The 21,692-nt window shown below is 39.9% G+C and overlaps 1 long non-coding RNA gene across 1 annotated transcript in view; it reads left to right on the plus strand.

The window, feature by feature from the left end:
* The window catches only part of LOC129144763 (uncharacterized), an 83,006-nt gene extending 62,357 nt beyond the window's left edge, over positions 1-20,649 (plus strand). Inside the window, exons 2-3 of the long non-coding RNA XR_008549319.1 lie at positions 11,668-11,906; positions 20,613-20,649. This is a non-coding gene — a long non-coding RNA (uncharacterized LOC129144763). The remainder of the gene's footprint in view (positions 1-11,667; positions 11,907-20,612) is intronic.
* The last annotated feature ends 1,043 nt before the right edge of the window (positions 20,650-21,692 follow it).

Here is a 21,692-nt window from a genome sequence, read left to right on the forward strand (position 1 = left end):
ATATTCCTGTGATAACCTAGGTCTTTTAAGTCAGACTCCTTGGGTACTTTACCACATAAAAATCTGTGATTTTTTCCAAATTCCTTAACCTCTGTGTGGCTCAATTTTCTTATCTGCTGGATGGAAGTAATATTACCTGCTTCACATGTTTGCTGTGTGAATTAAATGAAGTGATACATATAATTGGTCATTCTATGGAGCTATTAATAAATAATTAATAATAAACATCAATTAGGAAACCAAGTCCTTCATCTGATATTTCCCAAATCCATTCCCTATCTCTCCTTAGTTTTGGTCCTAGTTCCACCAACATTCACACTTTTGTCTTTTCTGTAAAAATAGATGATTTCGTGTATTACTATGAGAGTCCTTCCCCACCAGGAACACTGCCCTCCTGGGGGAATGTAAAATAAAGCCAAGTCTTTCCAGATTTGACTGACTACACACTATACAGCCACTTTGTGTGGGAGAATAGAGGAAATAGAGATCATTTCCCTAAATATTCCTCAGATAACCCCATTCCCAGGCTGACACTGAACCCCACAGAAACTATCCTGTCCTCCCCAAGGGTCTGAGAAATTTATGATGACATTTTCTAAGACCTTTTAAAGTACTTGTTTATATTTTTGCTGGATATCTATGTGTTGTACTTGAAAGTAACTGAACTAGAATTCTTCACAAATGGACTTATTCATATTTTCCCTACATTAAAATGATCTACTTATTCAGAACTCCAAATCTCTGAGGATTTCCTGCTCAGCCCTAAAAACTCTTATGCACCTAGTGGATTTTGAGGTTCAAATGCACCTCAGTAAATGGAATGTATATCCGCATTTTCCTCCTAAATCTTTTTCAAATCTATTTAAGTGCAATTCCAGTCCAGAGCCTCTAGCAGTTCCTCTCAGACATGCTGAGCCAACCCTCTGATTGACTGTCAATAGATCAATTCTCATCTTGCCTTATTTAACTCATATGCGCTCGTGAGCTGCTGTTACACAAACAACACAAAGTGTAGGGGGTCACCAGGGGTACAAAATAATTTAGAGTCTTATGATGAGGTGCCGTTTGGAAATGCCTGACTTCAGCTGACCCAGCCTCCAGCCATAATTCTATGTCGCCATCCACACTGACCTTCATCAATCTTTTCTCTTCCAATTAGCCCCCTTCCCTAAAGAATAGTGACTTGCTCACAGTTACACCGCATCTAGTAACAAAGTTAATTATGAGTTAGGTCTCTAAGTAGTTCCTCTTTTCTTAGGAAAAAATTCCTCCTGTTTCCAGAAAATGGGGTTTAGAACAGAGCGAACAGAAAATGCTATGATGAACACCATGGATTGTCTGAGAAGGAAGCAGGCTTGCCACGTGTTTGTTTGGGGGGAGATGAAAGGACAGAAGGAGACTCAGGCAGACTGTGTAGTATTATTCAAATAATAATAACAGAAATGGCTAACATTTACTAAGCATATTCAGTACGACAGACATTGTGGCAAAATATTTTCATGTATTGTCTGATTTCGATTGCAACCACAGCTCTATTATTCATTAAAAAGTCTAAGTATAGTGCTTGCCATGTGCTCAATATAGAAAAAAGAACATAGATGTCACAGGGATAATATTTTCAAAATATTAAGCCAGTACACTTTAATTTTTCTCCCCCTTAGTACCTAGTATTCTTTCTCTCCCCCATTATAGTTTGGAAAGGGGAGAGCATTGTGGATGTGACATGGGAAGGTCAAGGCTAGAGAGGAAGAGGAAGTGGAAGCAATATCCCTTTTCTCCCTGATGGTTGTGGCAAGAAAAAAGGGATGAAATGGGGGAAAGAGGTGGTAGCAAAATATGGGTCCTGACCTTGCTTCCGCTGGCTGGAGTCCAGATGTGTGAATTGTGTATATGGTGGGGTCAGGGAACACTGTTAGGCTGAAGTACAACTTGGTAGCAGAAGAGGTCTTGGTGAGATGTCCTGTTTGGGACTCATGTAGTGGGATATCCTGGGAAATGAACCATAACCCGGCGCTGGCAGGGTACAAGGCAGAGAGAGTGAGAGAGCCTGACTCAGAACTCTGAATGGGATGAATGGATGCAGAAGTCCCTGTAGGTCAGCAGTGATGACCAAGTATCTCCCTACTGTTCATCCCTTTATCTTCCCAAGTAACAGAATCCCAATTTGGGGGAAAAATCCAATCAGTTGAAAGAATATATTGCAGCTATTCAATAGATAGACCATAGATGTAAATTATGATCAATGAAATGTAAGCAAAAGTTTAACTGGAACTTCTGGGGTGGCTCCTCAAAGGAACCAACCTAATAGGGAAATACTCCACATTCCCAACAAAGCACATGATGATGCCATCATGGAACTACAAATTTGGACTGTCTATCTCTAGACATTTTTTTTAAATGAGAAAAAGGTAATCCTAAATGATATTTAGAATTAGAGCCAAGCTGGAGAGTTTGTGGGAGCAGGTGGAAGTGAGAAAGTAGATTCTCACAGTGGTTGGGATGAAATCACACTGCTGTTAAGGACTAAAAGGCTAGTTGCCTGTTCTGAGGATTGAATAGGAGTCATAGCCAGATTTCAGGGCTTCACAGTTCCCTGTGAAAGCCCAGCTGAGGCCAATTCAGCAGAGACGATCTACCAATCCCTGAGTTAGCCAAGAACAGACATGATTGACAGATCCCATTTGTGTGGCAGCAGGCCACCTTACAACCAGACAAAGAAGGAAGACCAGAGAAGCCAGCAGATAGTCCAGGGACCCAGGGGGAGCGTACCTCCTCAGAAAGCTCCCCAAAGGCCAACTGTCACCATGGGGAAGAGAAAAGGAGGAACTAAGATGCTGCAAGTTTGGGTGTTAATCTGAAAGAGACTAAATTAACTGAAGAAATTGCTCTAAGTGTTTAATGAGCTGATTGCCTCTGGATCGGACTATGTTTGGTTTTTTTTGCCTTTACTACCCAATTGTCAATGAAGGTTGTTAAGGATCTGATCAGATATAGAACAAAAGAATATTAGTTAAATTTGCTTTGCTGATATGAATATAATGCCTGAATTGGCCTTACCAAGAAAGACATGGAGATTTTAATCCCTACTTCACAGATAAAACCAAAGCATGGAGTACTTTGGTAACTTTAAAATCACATAGATGTTTAAATGTTCATACTTACTATTTCTATTTTTAACTAAATTTAGGTTTTGGTCTCAATTTGCTGCTGTCCAAGAGAAGAAGGAGTAGGTAGTTGCCACAGCCACAGTTTCCTTGCTCAGTGTTGGGTGGCAGAGCAAACTAGAACTTATTTTCAGAACCTTTCCAGTTTCCACACTCCTTCCTGCTAGGTCATGTAGCATTTAGTAACTCAGTGATTTCAACCAGACTCCAAAATGCACCAGCATATGGATATTAGCCTATCATTCTTGGCTACTGGGACTGTCAACATATAATTGATTTTTGAAATGAAAACCAGAAGTCTATAGATCCACACATAAAGTGGCAAAGCAGAGTCTAATAGGTTTAAAGGGGACTGATTCACCAGGGTGCTATTAAAAGAAGATAAGTAAGGCAAAACCTAAAACATTGATCTTGAATTCTTGAGCAAGTCTTCACAGATATATTATTCCTTTATTTGTGCTTTCATTCATTCATCAAATATTTTTTGAGTGTCTATAACAAACCAGATACAGATTGAGTGAGTAAGAAAATAACTAGGAATAACTAGGAAGAAGCTGATCTCTCAAGGATCGATCATCTTTTTATTAGTCTGCTATCTTTCCAACCTCAAACATTCCAAGAAAATTCTATTCAACCCCCCAAAGAGGGGCCACCTAGAATACAAGCATCTTATAAACTGAAACATCTAGGGACAGTTAATAGATTTGAGGAGTGTATATATTTTCCCTTAACGGATTAACTTTAATTTGTTAATTGCTAGAGTTTAGTTCTGTAAGTTATTAATAAGATTTATATTTATAATTTACACTCTCCTAGTGATGTTCTCTACAAGATGTTAAATGTCTATACCCTTTAACCTAGTAATTCCACGCTTAGGAATTTATCCGTATGAATTACTTGAACTATGGTAAAAGATATCTATCTATCTATCTATCTATCTATCTATCTATCTATCTATCTATCTATCTATCTGTCTGTCTATCATAGCATTGTGTCAAATAACAGAAGTCTGGAAACAACCCAAATATCCATGTATATGGAGCTGACAGAATATATTCTAACCCAGGAACACTCTACTAACAGCACCGAAATAGAACTATAGATCTCCTTCTGTAGACCTAACATAGACTAGTTCCAGCATCCATTGTTAAGTGAGAAAATTCAAGAACTGAAGTATGAATACAAGGCTACTCTTTGCATAATAATGGTTAAGATGGGAAAATTTAAGGAGGAAACAAAAAAAATATAAGAAAATATTTCTTCCTCAAAATTATTAGAAAACATGTGCCAGGTAAGAAACCCTGACTGTGTACATTATGCCCACATGTGAGTCTGAAAGACAAATTGTCTTCTTAATAGACCATCTGTGTTTATTTTCAGTTAAAAGTTTTAATGCTTAGAACATCACCAGGTAAGCAGAGGCTTAAATCATGAGTCAGAGAGGTTTTGGAGCTGCTGCCCTGTACTGTCCTTGTTTCTCCTTGGAGGAGACAGGAAAAGGTCTGAGAAAAGCAGAAGGGAGTTGAAAATTTAGAAATGGAAGTGGGGAAGAGGACAAGGAGGGGCTATGGCAAGTCAGGAGACAAAGGCCCTGGGCTCGCAGGCTGGTGGAGAGCAGCCTTTCTCTCTTCCCTGAGACTGTGTCAGTGCGGACGCCTCCAAGGGAGAGGTGCAGTGCCATCACCCACATTTGATGAAGAGCTGAAGGAGAGGAAGAAAAAGCTGTAGTTCTTCACAAGAGGCTTCTCTGAGAGGGTGGGTTCCCCAGGTGTCCCCACAGTCCCAGCCATCTTTATGTGCCTGACATTTAGGATTCATTAATCATTCAGTTGGACAGACTTGTGGTGGGCAAACAGCACTGTGTCACCATTTCCCTTGTGAATAGAATGTGAGCAGAATTAAATATTTGCAAAAGGTAAGCGACAGATGGAATGTTCAGAATAGTCTCATTGATGGTCATTAAATGGGCACTTTTGAAACAGAGCACCTGGAATGTTGACAGTCCTTTTCCAGGGAGAAATTGTAACACCCTTACTCTCTAGTACCTGGTTCTCTACACTCCCCTAGAATTCCAAACAACAAAAAACTTTTCCATGATTTCCTCAGTATATCCCTGGATCTCCTTTCCTTGCCATGGTGAATCTTCCATGACTCTTCTTTCTTCCTTTCTCTCAGTACCATCAGGGACTCGCTGCATACTGCTGGTCCTTCATGGGAGAGAGCAGGCTTTAGTTCTTGGGGAACAGTTACTTGGGGATGTGGGCCCTAACCTCAGAAGGCCTGATGCAGTGTCAATTCCATCTTAGCCTGACCCATTCTTGAATCTTCTTCTCCTACCAATTTAATTAAGAAAGTCAAGTACTCGTGAAAATATCAATATATGTTTCATGGGCAGAAACAATAACCAGCCCTCTTGAATGTTGGCATGTGTTAGGTATTGTGGGGTCTACAGATGCCCCCAGAATCCTGGAATATTCATATTTCAACTGCAGTGGACAATGGAGGCCTAACCTCTTCCGTTGCACAGGCCCCAAGTTTCAGAGTTGCAGAGTGCCTTTTGAGTTTACACAGCTGATCTCCTATACAGTGAGACTGTCCTCCAGGTATGGGTGGACCTCACCCAATTAGTTGAAAGCCTGAATAGAACAAAAAGACGACCCAACATTTGGTAAGAGAATTCTTGCCAAAGTGCCTTCAGCCTTCAATTAAGATATTGGCTACATGGATCTCAAGCCTGTCAGTCTTTGGTAGACCTATGCCATTCATTTCTCTGGTGCTCAGACCTTTGGACACTAAGGGAACTAAAATCATTGGTTCTGGGTCTCCAGCTTGCTGACTCACCCCTGTGGATTTTTAGATTTACTATTTCCATAATTGTGTGGGTCAATTCTTTGTATGTATTGATTCTCTTCTATTGGTCCTATTGTCCCAGAGAACCCTAGCATATCAGGAGAGGCTTCCATTATCTTGACTGACATTTATCAATCAATACAGTCTATAACAGGGTTTGGCAAACTATGGCTTTTGCCATATTTTTTGCTAATAAAATTTTACTGGAACACAGCCATACCCGTTTTTTAATATACTGTCGATGGCGGTCTTCATCCTGTAAAGACAGAGATAAATAGTCATGGCAGAGACGTTTCTGTCTTGCAGAGACTAAAATTTTACCTTCTAACTATTTTCAGAGAAAAGTTTGCCAGTCTTTGCTCTGGAATATGCCTGTTTGTTCTCCCACTCATGCTTTTTGTTTTCTTCTGAATTTGCTCTTTTCCTTATTACTCCTCCTCTCTAAAATATGGGCCATGTCCATCTGTGAACTTGGAGTCTTCAGCTCCAAGCTGGAACCAGGAATTGACTTGAACCATTTGCTGAGCTGCCTAGAATTCTTGGTTCTGCCACAATCAAATAGAGGTCAAAAGATGAGGAAACAGACATAGAGTTAGTGGAGAGATTTAAGTGAGATGTAAGAAGGAATTTTTCAGCGATACAGGTATACCTACAGGCATCAGTATGCTCAGAATTTAGGATACTCTACCCACAGAGAATGCTTGAGAATGGTACAAGAGCAACTGTGTCATTTAGTTCAGGTGTAATTCTGTCCTGAGTATAAAGTAGACCTGTGTTTTTCCAAAATGTGGTATGATTTGCCTCCAATGAAAAGTTACATTTTATAATCTTAGGTACGTAGCTTAATATTTCTTATTTTAGTCTCAATATCCTAAATTAATTAGTAAATAATTATCCCACAGTAACATGTATGGTAAAAAGATAAAACTAGCATGTTTAAACCCTCATATTACAGTTATTATTGCCTAAGATGGGCTTAAATAAAACTGAATCAATATATAGTTGATTCAAAGAAAATATGAAATGAGTGAAATTACAGGTATTATGCAGAAATGGCAAAAATCATAAATGTGGAGCAGAGATGACGGAAGCCAAGGAAGTGTCAGGTTCAAGTGCATGGCCCCCACCTTTGTCTCTTGCTCCTATGACCTTTGCAAGAGTTTTAGTATAATTTAGATCTTTAAGGTCTCTTTCTTCCATCAGCTGTCAGTGTGACAGGAGAAATTTTGCCTGGCTAATGTGATTTTCAGGTATTTGGTGTGGAGGCCCACAGCCCGACTGGGGTAATGAAGAGTTCATCTCCCTGGCAGCTGAGGCAGCTTATCATCCGCTGTGCAGCGTGTGATGCTCGGCCACTGATGAAGATGGAATGTCCAGGCCTGTGGTGTTATTAATGCCAGTGCCGGATCTGTGAGCATCTGCAAGTGAAACAAAGTGAGATGCCCTTCACTTAAGCCCACGAGGACAATGAAAGCCAGCTTGCAGCTTGGATGGGAGCCAAAAAGGGACTGTTGTCAGAGTAAAGAAATTCATTAAAAGAGATCTCATACCATGGGGCTGATTGAGCAACAGCAAATTAAAACTTCATCCCTTGCTTCAGGATTCACTTAGGTCCCTGTTCTCAAGGAGACATATGACACAGGTGTCTGAGAGGGTCTTGAGAATGCCCGTGATTGCCCAGCCACACCATGTATACCCCATGTACCCCCTCACAAACCATGGGCCTACAATCAGAAGAAAGGGCTGTGCAGAAGATAGAATTCTAAATGAGAGAAATAGTCGCAACAAAGGATGAAGCTCTCAAGAATCCAGTGACAAATAGTTTAATAGTAGTTTGGGATGAAGATTTTAGTAAGACACCTGGCACAAGATTTGCAAATTTGAAGGTAGCAAGGAAGGTCATATAATTTGAGGGGGACCAGCAATAGGAATTGGTAGAGGCCCTGGCAGCCTAGGGGACCTATATCCCATTTAAAGAGGGCAACTCTTTCTTGGCACCACCTATTATATTATCTTTTTTTTTTTTTTTTAATTTACAACATAAGGGGAAATGAAGAAATGAATAACTCAGGGATAAAGAATGAGAAAAATTGGTGAATGTGTCCAACCAGTTCCCCTGAGCTGGAGCCCCAATAGCAGGCTGAGAGCTGGCGAAAACCCAGAGACCCCCCAAGACCCACATATCTGATTATATAGCAAACCTGGCTGCTTAACTCCACCCCCGGTTCCCAGCAACCCTCGCTTCAGAGGGATTTACAGTCCTTGGGGTCTTGGATCTCTTTGGTCTAGGGTGGGGGCAGTGCCCATGAAGCCTATTTGTGGCATTTGTTCAGGACAACCTTTCCCACTAATAATTCCCCCCTTTCACTTTTTGTCACCAGTTCTATTGTGAGGAAGAACACATGCTGGCGTGCAGCCTCAGATGATAATTTTTTAGGGTTCCAGATTGGAAGAAAAACTACAGTCAGTGTTCAGGTATTGTCCAGTGTGGCAAAAAATAGTCCTCCATTTCTGGAAAATAGTTTCTAAATCACTGCCAAACATCTGGGGGCCTCCCTGGGGGCACAGGGGTTGAATACAGTGCTATCAAGCAATTCCAGGAGTTTTTTCTAGATCACCATTAAAAAAGCTATTAAAAATCTATGAACTCTCCCAATTTAAAAACATTTCACTTAAATAAAAAATATTTTTTAAAAGAGGAAAGAAAAATAAAACACACATGTCCTTCATCTGAATTTAATATGTGGGCCTCTGTGATGAGCAAAATAACAGCTTCCCAAGTCCCCAAAGATATCTCTGTCCTAATTCCCAGGACTGTGAATATGTTATGCTATGTGGCAAAGAAGGTGGCAAAAAAGGTGACTCTATTATGCTATGTGGCAAAGGTTGTAGATGGTATTAAGTTCCTAATCAGCTGAACTTGAGATGGAGAATTATCTTGGATTATGCTGGTGGGCCTGATATAATCACAAGCGTCCTTAAAAGTAGTCAGGGAAGGCAGGTAGGTCAGTGTAAAAGTGATAAAGATTTGAGAAAGAATTGGTGTAACATTGCTGTCTTTGACAATGTGTTCATGAGGCAAGGAACTTGGGCAGCCTCTGGAAATTGGAAAGGGTATGGAAACTGATTCTCCTCTAGAATCTCCAGAAATGTAATCAGCCCTGTTGACACCTTGATTTTAGCCCAATAAGAACCATTTCAGACTTCTTACCTACAACTTATACATTTATGCTGTTAAGCTATGTGGTAATTTATTATAACAGCAATGGGATACTAATACAGCCTCCATTTTCAAAATCCACTACAAATGGGGGTGGAAATAAGTGGGGGAAGATTAGTACAGAGAGTACCAGTAGAGAAATACTATAGAACTCTGATCTTTATAATAATGAAGGCTAGATGGAGAGAATGAATGTTAGACTTGACTGCTTGAATTCCTCATGACCATTTTGATAAATCCACCTGTCCAGTAAAGCAGATGCATCTGATATTTTAATTCTGAGACATCCAACCCTTCCTTATAGGTGGTTTTGAAACAACAACCCAGAGCATCTCTAGGACAGTAGTACCTAGTTTACCACGATGGAGACCAATGCACTTACCAGTATCTCTGGGGTCAGCTCTGTTTCTCAGCCTCCCTTACAGCTGGGTTCAGATGATGTAGCCAGTGGAATATGGGCAATAGTGACATGCGCGTATGCCTGGATCTGCAGTAAGCCCTAATGATCTGATCATCAGCTACTCTTTCTCTCCACCCTGGAGACTTGTGTCTGTGTTCCAGACCTGGCATTGTGTTCCAGATGATTTATTGGTAAGATGGAAGAGGGCTGTCACACTTGTATCCTGAGCAAGAGCTAAACTTTTGTTGAACCACTAAGATTTCAGAATTGTCCATGGTGAAATTACTTACTCATCAGTAACTACATCAAAAAGTAGACAAAACAATGCAGGGAAGTAAATATGGAAAGCTAATTGAGTTGGGAATCCAGGAGAGAAGTTGTGTATGATAGTTCCGACTAGGACCATGTTTTTCCAAGTGTGATCCCTAAACCACTAATGAGAACTGAGTATATGTAAGTGGCAAATAGAAGAATACTTTAAAAATTTTAATAGGCATGCATTTATTTGACCTTTTTTTAGAAAAACTTTTACTTAGCATATATTATCTATCTTCCCTGAAATTTCACAATTTTTGCATGAGTCAATTAAAAGTAGACTTTAAGAAAAATATTAAATATTTGTACAAGAGGTACAAAAATGTGTACAAGTGATACCTAAGGATAGAATAAAAATTTGAAGGTGGCATTTGATATTTCAGGCCTCACTGAAATTTAGGAAATATAATAAATTCAGGTTCATAGGAAAATAAAGGAGGCTGAGAATATACCTCTGAAAAGAACAGAATCTATTATAGTTTTGCTATGGGTGTGTCATATGCCAGGACTTAAGGGGAATCTCAAATTGCCAGTTCCTTGCTGCTTTTATAATATATCCAAATTATTTGAACTCGCATTCAAGACCTCCTAGATAGTGAGCATTTAATAATAACTTCACTTGCCAGTGTAAATTTTTATTGGTCTCTATATATGATTGTATCACTTAATTCTACACAACTTGTAAGCCATGGCTCAAATCCCATTTCCTCCACGAAGCTTTATCCAATTGTATGCAAATAAAAATGATCTCATCCTTAAAAAAAAATAATTAGAATACCTGTTCCTGGTGCATCCAGGCAGAGTTATTTAGAGTTATTTATATATGTAGATTGCCTTCCTATTTAGAGGTCCTGGACACGACTGATGTTACTCCTATACTGTTTCTTTGAACTTTCCTATTTCCTGATAATTTTCAGCAACATACAAGCAACATATTTGACTTTTCTTTGTAAAACATCTGTTTCTTATGCTTCAGAGCTTTTCTAAACACAAGTCAAGAACTGCTGTATATAGCAGAATCAAATTGTCCTATGACATGAAGGTAAATTAATGAAATTCTGTTTGAGGAAATTTCTAGACTCTAATGTGGATATCTGTTGGGAGGTTTGCTAATGTTAAAATTTATTAAAATGGTCATGTTGGTGAAATGTTTTCAGGCAGAATAGTAACATGATGGTAGTTTCTGGAACAAATGTTTTTAAAATTAAATGATAGAATTTTATTTCTCCCTTAAATGAGAGGGCAAATCTATTTTCCCAGTTTGGTTGTTTAGGAACTAAGACTACTTCCATAGTATTTTTCAGCCATTCTCTAAGTCCATATCATTATCCACAACCTGCTGGATAAAAGAGAATGTCAGGAAGTGACTCATGATTCCAACTCACAGTCCGTGATGAAAGTCAGTCATATGGTCACATCTAGATATTAAAGGGCTGGAAGATGTAATTTCCAGGTGCTTCCCATCACGATTTTAAATTATGGATTGTATGCTATGGACTCTGGGTGGATAGCTAACTATCTCTGGCACACAACTAAAGCCAACCCACCAGCTGTCTTCCAAGTTTATCCACCACTATATTTGATTTACAAGGAAATGTGGAAGAGCTTGGAAAATAATTAGAACAGAGGAAAACACAGCAGAATAAGTTAACTGAGAAATAAGTGAAACATAGACAAAACCCGTCAGGGTCCCTAAATTATTGTCTTATTCTTTTTAGGAGATGAAAAAAGGCCTAGAGGAGGTATTGGAACCCAAGTTTGCTGAATGATAGACTGAGAGAAGCATGGATGGCATGTGATTCATCTAATCCGTGAACTTCTAAAAAGAGCTGATTTGGGATTCTGGCCAAGTGGAGGAGTGAAGTTGCCAGGCACTTCCATCTGGACTGCTGGCCAGGTTATGCTGCTTGTCTGACCACTGGATATGGAGAGAAGAACCAGTAGCACTGACTTTTAGGTAGACTAAACTACTTTTTTTTCATTTCATCTCAATCTTTTCCTTTAGTTGTACTTCATAATAAAAATTGATATAAGTAAGATTAGCATTTAATAGACCAAAAAAATGAGATATGGAAATAACCCAAGACCGCAGGTGAGTGTCTGAGTCAGGACTGGATCCTAAATCTCCTACCTCTATTTCAGGGTATTCCATTACTACACTATTACTCCTCCTGGAACCAGTTGCCTTTCGGTAAAAATGAGAAGTAGGTTAGTTCTGTCCTTCGTTCTTCCGGGTTCTCTTTTCTGTGACTTCTTGCTCTCTCAATATCAGTTTTCTACTTTCAGTCAGAATTTGCTCTTAACTCCTTGGTTGTGCTAACTTATGCATCTTGGAGAAGTATGGGCATTTTCCTTAGGCTAAATATTAAGGAATGTGGTGCTATTGGTGGGCATCCTATGAGAGAATATTAGGGAGGATGGGGGTCTGTTCCAGTACTTGAAATACAATTTAATAATCACATAACCCACAAAGTCACTCTGACTTCAGACTGCATTGTTGTAACTTCACTTCTTGCCAGGGCTTATATCACATAAGTCAAATTTTATCGCTGCACACGATTTTAGAAATCACTCAATCTCATTATTCATGTTTGAGTAATAAGTATATAAATACTTGTAAAGATGCTCACTCCCTCTAATGATCAGAGCAATGCAATCAAAACAAGAAGATGAAGTTTTTCTTGTCAGATCAGCAAAAACAACAAAAAACCCAGACAATATTCCATGTGCAACATAGAAAGTAAAGAGAATGTAAGAAAACAAGTGAGGAAGGAAGGAAAGAAGCACGGACTTTGGGTAAATTGAGACATTCTAGGAGAAATACAAATAGTGATTCTAGAAGAAAAATGAAGGGAATAACAGAAGAACAATATTTCAAAACATAATAGCTGAGTATCTTCCTGAATTGAAAGATGACTCTTTTGATTGGAAATGCTCCCTGAAAAATAAGCAGGATAAGTAAATACTGAGACATATTGTGATGAAACTATAAAAATACCAAGAGCAAAGCAAAACAATTTTAAAGCTACAGAATGAAAAAACAGTTTGTCTACAAAGAGAATCCAGTAAAAAAAAACAAACCAAACAGTAAAAAAGCTCATTGGCAGCAACAGATGCCAATAGGTGTTCCTTCAAAATACTGGCAAAAAGTCATAGGCAACTTAGGATTTTATAGCTATTTACACTAACAAGAATGAGAGAAAAATTTTGAAATTATTAGGGGCACAGATTCTAAAAGAGTTTACTGCCCTCAAAAATAAATCATTAAAAAACTCCCGAAAAGTGAAGTAAACCCAGAGAGAAGAATGGACTACAAGAAACAGTTGTGAGCATGTACATCCACAAAATTTTTTTTCCAATTGGCAAATTTAAGAATTTGTTTAAAAAATAATTAAAAAAATATAAAATAATTAAATTTTTTTGTGTGGAAACTTTCAGGGTAAAAAAGTATAAATAGTATGATGAGGGAAGGAGGTAGTCAATGTTTAGCTAAAGTTTACCAAGTCCTTTTATATGTTGGAGGAGGAAAGATATACTGAACAAATTTAGGCTTTGTGAAAAAATTTATGGTTAAATGCTTACGTTAAAAATTTAAAGATAACGGGGGGCAGAGCAACATGGCGGCGAGGAGACGCTGCGAGTAAGATCTCCCACTAAAAAAGTGAATAGGGAGGAAAAGCGGCAGGTCCCAGTGAGAACTGGGACACGGAAGATAAACGGGTGACTCCAGCAAACTACCCGAAGAAGAAACTGGCCATAAAAGAGGACTAGAAGGGAGGGAAGCGCAGAACCCTGCTCCCCTCCCCCGCCCACAGAGGCGGCACTCTCCGACCCGCAGAGAGGAGGAAACAACAAACCAAAACGGCCCACAAGAACAAACGGCCCACAAGAACAAACGACGCAGCAAGCGGGACTGTGAGTGGAAAGGAACTATTGCAGCTACCACACCCCGTGAACGGGAGCTGAGGCGAACCCTGCAGGATCCGCCGCGGAGGTGAGCGAACGGCTCCGGGCGCCATTAGAGAAGAACAAAGACCCCGGGAAACGCGCACACAGCCCGGGCTGCCGGTAAGCTGGCGCGGGAACGCGGAGTGCTCGGCGCGCTTGAAAAGCAAGTGCAGACCTGGATCGCGGCTGCCCAGGTCCCGCGCCTGCGACCTAGGCTTGCGGGGAGACGACCTAGGCTTGCGGGGAGACGCGCGGAGGTCCTCACTGAGGTGAAGGTCCCTCCCTGAGTAAGCAGGATCCAGGCGCCCAGGCACGGGAGCGGTGCAAAAGGCGCCATTCCCGCGCCACTGAACTGGGCTACAGCCCGCGTCCTGGAACTGAGGGCTTTGAACTGAGACCCGGGGCACGAAAATTCGGGGCGTGGTTTCTCCACGACGGTGGGGCACAAGGCAGACACAGCACCCCAAAGCTGTTGAGGTGTACCCTACCATTCCCGCTCTGTTCTCTGTCCCACGGGGTGGGGGGAGGCGAAAACAGCCCCCCAAGGACAATAGGAGAGATCTCTGGCGCCACCTAGCGACCAGGAAAAAAAAAAGTCACTAACACCCTATAAAACAGGACATTTCTTAAGACTGCTTGAAAAGGGCAGAAGGTTTCTGGAGGACCCAGTGGCCAGCCGGGAAGTTATTCCACGCCAGGCCCCTTCCGACCAGCAGTCTGAGCCCACAGAGGGAGCAGGCACCCACGTCCGGGGCAGACCGGGTGCGCAGAAGAGTGTGCCTGAAACCGGAGGCGCAGGGACTGCATCCCGCTTCGCCATTTGAGAACAGGGACATTTCTTCAGTAAAAACTGCCTAAAACCAGCAGAAAGCTCCCCCAGAAGACAGAGATGGCTCCTGGAAGAGCCAGAGGGGAGCGGAGAAGTTCACCCAAGATGTCAGTCAGTCCGAGCAACACAGTGTCCCAACGCATACGACAAATTAGAAAACAGACAGTAGGGAGTAGAAGAACCACACGCAACCTAAAAACTCCTCAGGAAAGAAGCACACCACAAAAAGAAAACCACTCCCCAGATTGCAACGACAGCAACTTGGAAGAACTTCTGAGCCTTCCAGAAAGAGAATTTAAAATTGCCATGATTAAAAAAGTGATAGATCAGAAGAAGGAAATTGAGTCCCTAAAGAGGGAAGTAAGAGAAATGCAGGAGATCAAAGAATTAATGGAGGAACTAAAGAACTCTGGGAAAAGCAATGAAAGCAGAATAGATGAAATGGAAGAACGAATAAGTAATCTTGAAGACACAGAAATAAAAAGAACCAAAACAGAAAAGGAAAGAGAAGTACGAAGGAAAAAGAATGAAGAAAGACTTCGGGAACTATCTGACTCCATGAGGAAAGGAAATATAAGAGTTATAGGAATTCCAGAAGGAGAGGAGAGAGATGTAGGAACAGAGAAAATATTCATGGATATAATTGAAGAGAACTTCCCAAATGAGAAGAAGGAGCTGAAAATTGATATACAAGAAGCAAGAAGAACACCAAACTTCCACGACGAAAGGAAAAACACAGCAAGACACATAATAGTAAAGCTCCCAAGAATCCAGGACAAGGAAAAAATAATGAAGCTGACAAGAGGGAAGAAACAGATAACATTCAAAGGAAAACCAATCAGGCTGACATCAGACTTCTCTGAAGAAACACTACGGGCAAGGAGAGAGTGGAGGGACATAGTCAACAGACTCCAAGAAAACAGATGCCAACCAAGAATACTCTATCCCGCAAAGCTCTCTTTCCTCCATGAAGAAAGAATATGGACCTTCCCAGACAAAGAGAAACTCCGGAAGTTCATTGCGACTAAACCCCCACTCCAAAAAATACTACAAGGAATCCTAAAGCCAGAACCTCAGAGGGACGAATAACAACGAAAGAAGACCAAAAAAAAAAAGTTATTGAAAGAATAAATAAATAAAATCAAAGGAAAGACAAACATAATGGCAAATACAGATGCTAACATATCAATATTAACTCTAAATGTAAATGGACTAAACTCTTCAATAAAAAGACACAGAGTTGCAGCCTGGATTAAGAAACAAAACCCAACCTTTTGCTGTCTCCAGGAAACACATTTAGCTACAAAAGATAAAAATAGGCTCAAAGTCAAAGGATGGAAAACAATCCTACAAGCAAATGGGCCAAAAAAGAAAGCAGGAACAGCTATACTTATATCAGATAAAACAGACTTCAAACTCAAAAAAATAAAAAGAGACCCCAATGGTCACTACATTATGATTAAGGGGACAATACTTCAAGAAGAAATAACACTCATTAACATATACTCACCAAACGAAAGAGCACCAAAATATATCAGACAACTGTTGTCCTCTCTGAAAACAGACATCAGAGAAAACACATATGTAGTGGGAGACTTCAACACACCACTATCAACAATGGATAGATCAACAAGACAAAAAATAAGTAAAGAAACTAAAGCTCTAAATAAGGACCTAGAGCATTTGGGCTTAACAGACATCTATAGAACACTAAACCCAAAAAAACGGAGTACACATTTTTCTCAAGCGCACACGGATCATTCTCCAGGATCGATCACATACTGGGGCACAAGACAAACATCAACAGATACACCAAGATTGAAATCATACCAACCATCTTTTCTGACCACGAAGGCATCAAACTAGAAATAAATCATAAAAAGAAGGCAAGGAACTATCCTACCTCATGGAGATTAAAAGCCACACTACTGGAAGACCACTGGACTAACGAGGAGATCAAAGAAGAAATTAAAAAATTCTTTGAATTGAATGACAAGGAGGACACCAATATCCTAAATGTATGGGATGCAGCAAAAGCAGTAATAAGAGGAAAATATATAGCAATAGAAGCTCACATCAAAAAACAAGAAAGAACTCAAAGAAACAACCTAATCTCGAAGCTCAAAGATCTAGAAAAAGAACAACAAAAAAACCCCAGAACCAGTAGAAGAAAAGAAATAATAAAAACCAAAGCAGAAATAAATGAAATTGAAACTAAAAAAACAATCCAAAAGATCAATGAAACCAAGAGCTGGTTCTTTGAAAAAATAAATAAAATAGACAAACCCTAGCCAGGCTCACAAAGGAAAAAAGGGAGAAAGCACAAATACACAGAATCATAAATGAAAGAGGAGAAATCACAACGGACACAGCAGAAATCAAAAGAATAATCAGTAACTACTATGAACAGTTATATGGAAACAAGTTCAACAATCTAGAGGAGATGGACAAATTCCTACAACTCTACAATCACCCAAAGCTAGATAAAGAAGAAATAGAACACCTAAACAGACCAATTACAAGCAGCGAAATTGAAATGGTAATTAAAACCTCCCCAAAAACAAAAGCCCAGGACCTGATGGATTTACAAATGAATTCTACCAAACATTCAGAGACGAATTAGTGCCTATCCTTCACAAACTCTTCCAAAAAATTGAGAAGGAAGGGACAATACCAAACACGTTCTATGAAGCCAATATTACACTAATACCAAAACCGAATAAGGACAACACAAAAAAGGAAAACTATAGGCCAATCTCCCTAATGAACACTGATGCAAAAATCCTCAATAAAATTTTAGCTATCAGAATCCAACAATGTATCCATAAGATAATTCACCACGACCAAGTTGGATTCATTCCAGGGGCACAAGGATGGTTTAACATCCGAAAATCAATCAACGTTATCCAACACATCAACAAAAAGAAATATAAAAACCATATGATAATATCAATAGATGCTGAGAAAGCTTTCGACAAAGTGCAACACCCATTCATGATAAAAGCCCTTGAAATTCTTGGGATACAAGGAACATACCTCAACATCATAAAGGCCATCTATGACAAGCCAACAGCCAGTATCATTCTCAATGGTGAAAAGCTGAAAGCAATTCCATTAAGATCTGGAACAAGACAAGGATGTCCACTCTCACCACTGCTTTTCAATATAATACTGGAAGTCCTAGCCAGAGCAATAAGACAAGAGAAAGACATCCAAGGAATCCAAATAGGAAAAGAAGAAGTCAAACTATCACTATTTGCAGATGATATGATAATATACATAGAGAACCCCAAAATCTCCACAGAAAAACTAATTCAACTCATCAATCAATTCAGTAAAGTGGCAGGATACAAAATCAACACGCAAAAGTCAGTGGCCTTCCTATACACAAACAATAAATCTGAAGAAGAAGAAATCAAAAAAACCACCCCTTTTATTATCGAAACAAAAAAAATCAAATATTTGGGAATAAATCTAACAAAAGAGGTAAAGGACCTATACAAAGAAAACTATAAAACACTGTTAAAAGAAATAGAAGAAGACACAAAGAAATGGAAAGACATCCCCTGCTCATGGATTGGAAGAATAAACATTATTAAAATGGCCATCCTACCAAAAGCAATATACAGATTCAATGCTATTCCAATCAAAATCTCAATGGCATTCTTCAAAGAAATAGAACAATTATTGATGAAATTCATATGGAATCACCAAAAACCCCGAATAGCCAAAGCTCTACTGAAAAAAAAAGAAGGAAATGGAGGCATCACACTCCCAGACTTCAAACTATACTACAAAGCCATAATCATCAAAACTGCATGGTATTGGAACAAGAACAGACATACAGACCAATGGAATCGAATAGAAAATCCAGAAATAAACCCACAGATTTATGGTCAACTAATCTTTGACAAAGGAGCAAAGACTATGCATTGGAGCAAAGAAAGTTTGTTCAATAAATGGTGCTGGGAAAACTGGGTCGCTACATGCAAAAGAATGAAGCTTGACCACTACCTCACACCATACACAAAAATCAACTCAAAATGGATTAAAGAACTAGACATAAGACCTGAAACCATAAAATACATAGAAGGAAATATAGGCGAAACACTACGGGATTTGCACATCAAAGACATCTTTACAGACACATCACCCAAAGCAGTGATAGTGAAGAGAAAGATAAACAGCTGGGACTACATCAAATTAAAGAGCTTCTGCACAGCAAAAGAGACAATAACAAAAACAAAGAGAAACCCCACCAACTGGGAGAACATTTTTGCACCCAACACTAATGATAAAGGACTGATCACAAAAATCTGCAAAGAGCTGATGAGACTCAGCAACAACAAAGAAAATAATCCAGTCAAAAAATGGGCAGAAGAGCTAAAAAGAAACTTCTCTGAAGAGGAAATGCAAATGGCCAACAGACATATGAAAAAATGTTCAACATCACTTGTAATCAGGGAAATGCAAATCAAAACTACCATGAGATACCATCTCACACCAGTGAGAATGGCACATATTAAAAAAACTAGCAACAACAAATGTTGGCGAGGATGTGGAGAAAAAGGAACTCTTGTGCACTGTTGGTGGGAGTGCAAACTGGTCCAACCACTATGGAGAGCTGTGTGGAGATTTCTGGACCTACTAAACATAGAGCTTCCATATGATCCAGCAATTCCACTCCTAGGTATTTACCCAAAGGACACAGAAACATCAATTCCAAAGAGCACCTGCACCCCTATGTTTATAGCAGCACTGTTTACAATAGCTAAGCTTTGGAAACAACCCAAATGCCCAAAAATAGATGACTGGATCAAGAAGATGTGGTACATATATACCATGGAATATTACTCAGCATTCAAAAAAGATAAACACATGCAATTTGCAGCAACATGGATGGCACTGGAAGGGATCATGCTCAGCGAAATAAGCCAAAAAGAAAAAGAAAAATACCGGATGGTCTCACTCATAGCAGGAATCTAGAAAACTTAAATAAGGGACCAGGAAAATGAATATAAGAAAGTGAAAATCAAAATCAACAAAAAAACTATGAACCAGAGACACTTTTGGGGGGTGGGGGGGCGGGAGGGGAAGGATTGGGGTCAGAATGGGGCGTTTGCAATTGTATGGGGGAATATAAAAATAAAATTTAATATTAAAAAAAAAAAAAAAAAAAAATAAAAAAACTCAGTGAAATCTGAACAAGTTAAAAAAAAAAAAAAAAAAAAAAAAATTTAAAGATAACTACCAAAAGAAGATAAGCACAATTTATAGTTTGCAAGCCAGCAAAGCAAGGGAAAAACAGAAAAATACTATCAATCTAACAGAAAGCAGTAAAGGAGATAAAAAGAAGTACAGATAAACAATGTTAAGCAGAAAAACAAAATGTAGTCGCAGAAATTACCCCAAAAAAGATATCAGTTGCAAGAATAAATATAAAAAGATTAAATTGATGTATTAAAAGATAGATGATCTGATTGTAATTTAAAAAATATGAGTTATATGGCACACAGAGCCGCACTGAAACAAAGACTAAAATATGGGGGGTGGTGCCAGGCATAAACTACTCAAAAGGAAGCTGGGATTTCAGACTCACTTGAATTTAAAGTAAATTCACATGATTCTCAAATTTCATGTTTTTTACCTCTCTTGAGGATTCCCTCGGGCTTCTCCAACTCAACTTTGCAAAAGTGATGTCATCCTTTTCCTTTCCAGGTTGTGTTTAGATCAACTACTGACCAACTGTGCACACAGTTGCCCAGTTACCTTTGGATCTTCTTCTCTCTCATTTCCTAGAGATGATGGTCTCAAGTCTGTCTATTTTTTTTAAGTTGGGTTTGCTTAGACTACTGGGGCAAGCAAAATATGGTCTGCATCTCTCAGCAGGGTGTGGAGAATTCCAGACAACCCCTCATCCTACAGTTACTTGAAGAGAGGACCCCATGGAGCACCAAGAGTAGGTGCAGCTCTGGGCAGCCAGATGCATCAGCAATGAAGAAATGGTGAGTGGGGATGGGTCTCTCCAGTCAAAGTGGGTCATTGACACCTTGTCTCTTTGATCCTCTGCCTCAGCAAGAGCATAGCAGCGATGTTGGTAAGGCCAAAATCAGGAAGGGAAGGTGGCTGTGCTGAGAGGTGGGAAGTGATTTTATGGGAGCAGAAGCTGGGAGAACAGCAGAAGTTGGGAGGGATGGTGTTGAGAGGGCGGGATTTACTGTGGCATACACTCCCAGCACTGTCAGTGTATCAGATCCCGGCCTGAGAGTACTCCTCAGGAGAGGACACGGGAAGCAGGGAGGTGGGACAGGTTGTGGCAGCCTCAGAATATCCCAGCCCCTCTTCTATTTGACTATGTCAGTTCCAACACGTTCACTTCAATCTGTCAGTCGACAGCACCTTTTATAGCAAGACAAATCAAATATTCTATTGGGTCGATGCAGAGCAGTCATTAAGAGGCCCGCCTTGGGGAATTGGATGTATCACTGTCATCAGACTAGTGTTTTCCTGTCAAGCAGGCACAAGTCTGGTCACAAAGGCATGGTTATTTCATGGCCCAGACTCGACTATGAGGACAGTGAAGGTGGCGCCTTGTGAACACTGGCCTCTTTTCTGCATAGATCAGCACTGTGCCCTAACTGAATTATGTAAATACTCATTTTATAAAACAATGAGGCCATTGCTTAAACAGAATAATTGTGTGTGTGTGTGCGCGTGTGTGTGTGTGTGTGTGTGTGTGTGTGTGTGTATGTCCGTCCCTTTTTCCTCTGTATTTAAGGGGTCAAGGACAAGGCAAGCCTCAAATATTTTATAATGCTGGGAGTGCCCAGAACAAGGAAAGTGTCTGAAGAATAGGGAGGAATCACCTCACTTTGACAGGCCTGTGGGATCCCCTCAGGGCCTTAATTACTCTGCTCCTGTGTTTCTGTGTGCTGGCCGGGGACTGAGGCATGGACAGATGCTCGC

Source organism: Talpa occidentalis, unplaced genomic scaffold (genome assembly GCF_014898055.3).
Source record: "Talpa occidentalis isolate TD23 unplaced genomic scaffold, MPIMG_talOcc4v2.1 talOcc4.6, whole genome shotgun sequence".
Classification (NCBI taxonomy): Eukaryota; Metazoa; Chordata; class Mammalia; order Eulipotyphla; family Talpidae; genus Talpa; species Talpa occidentalis.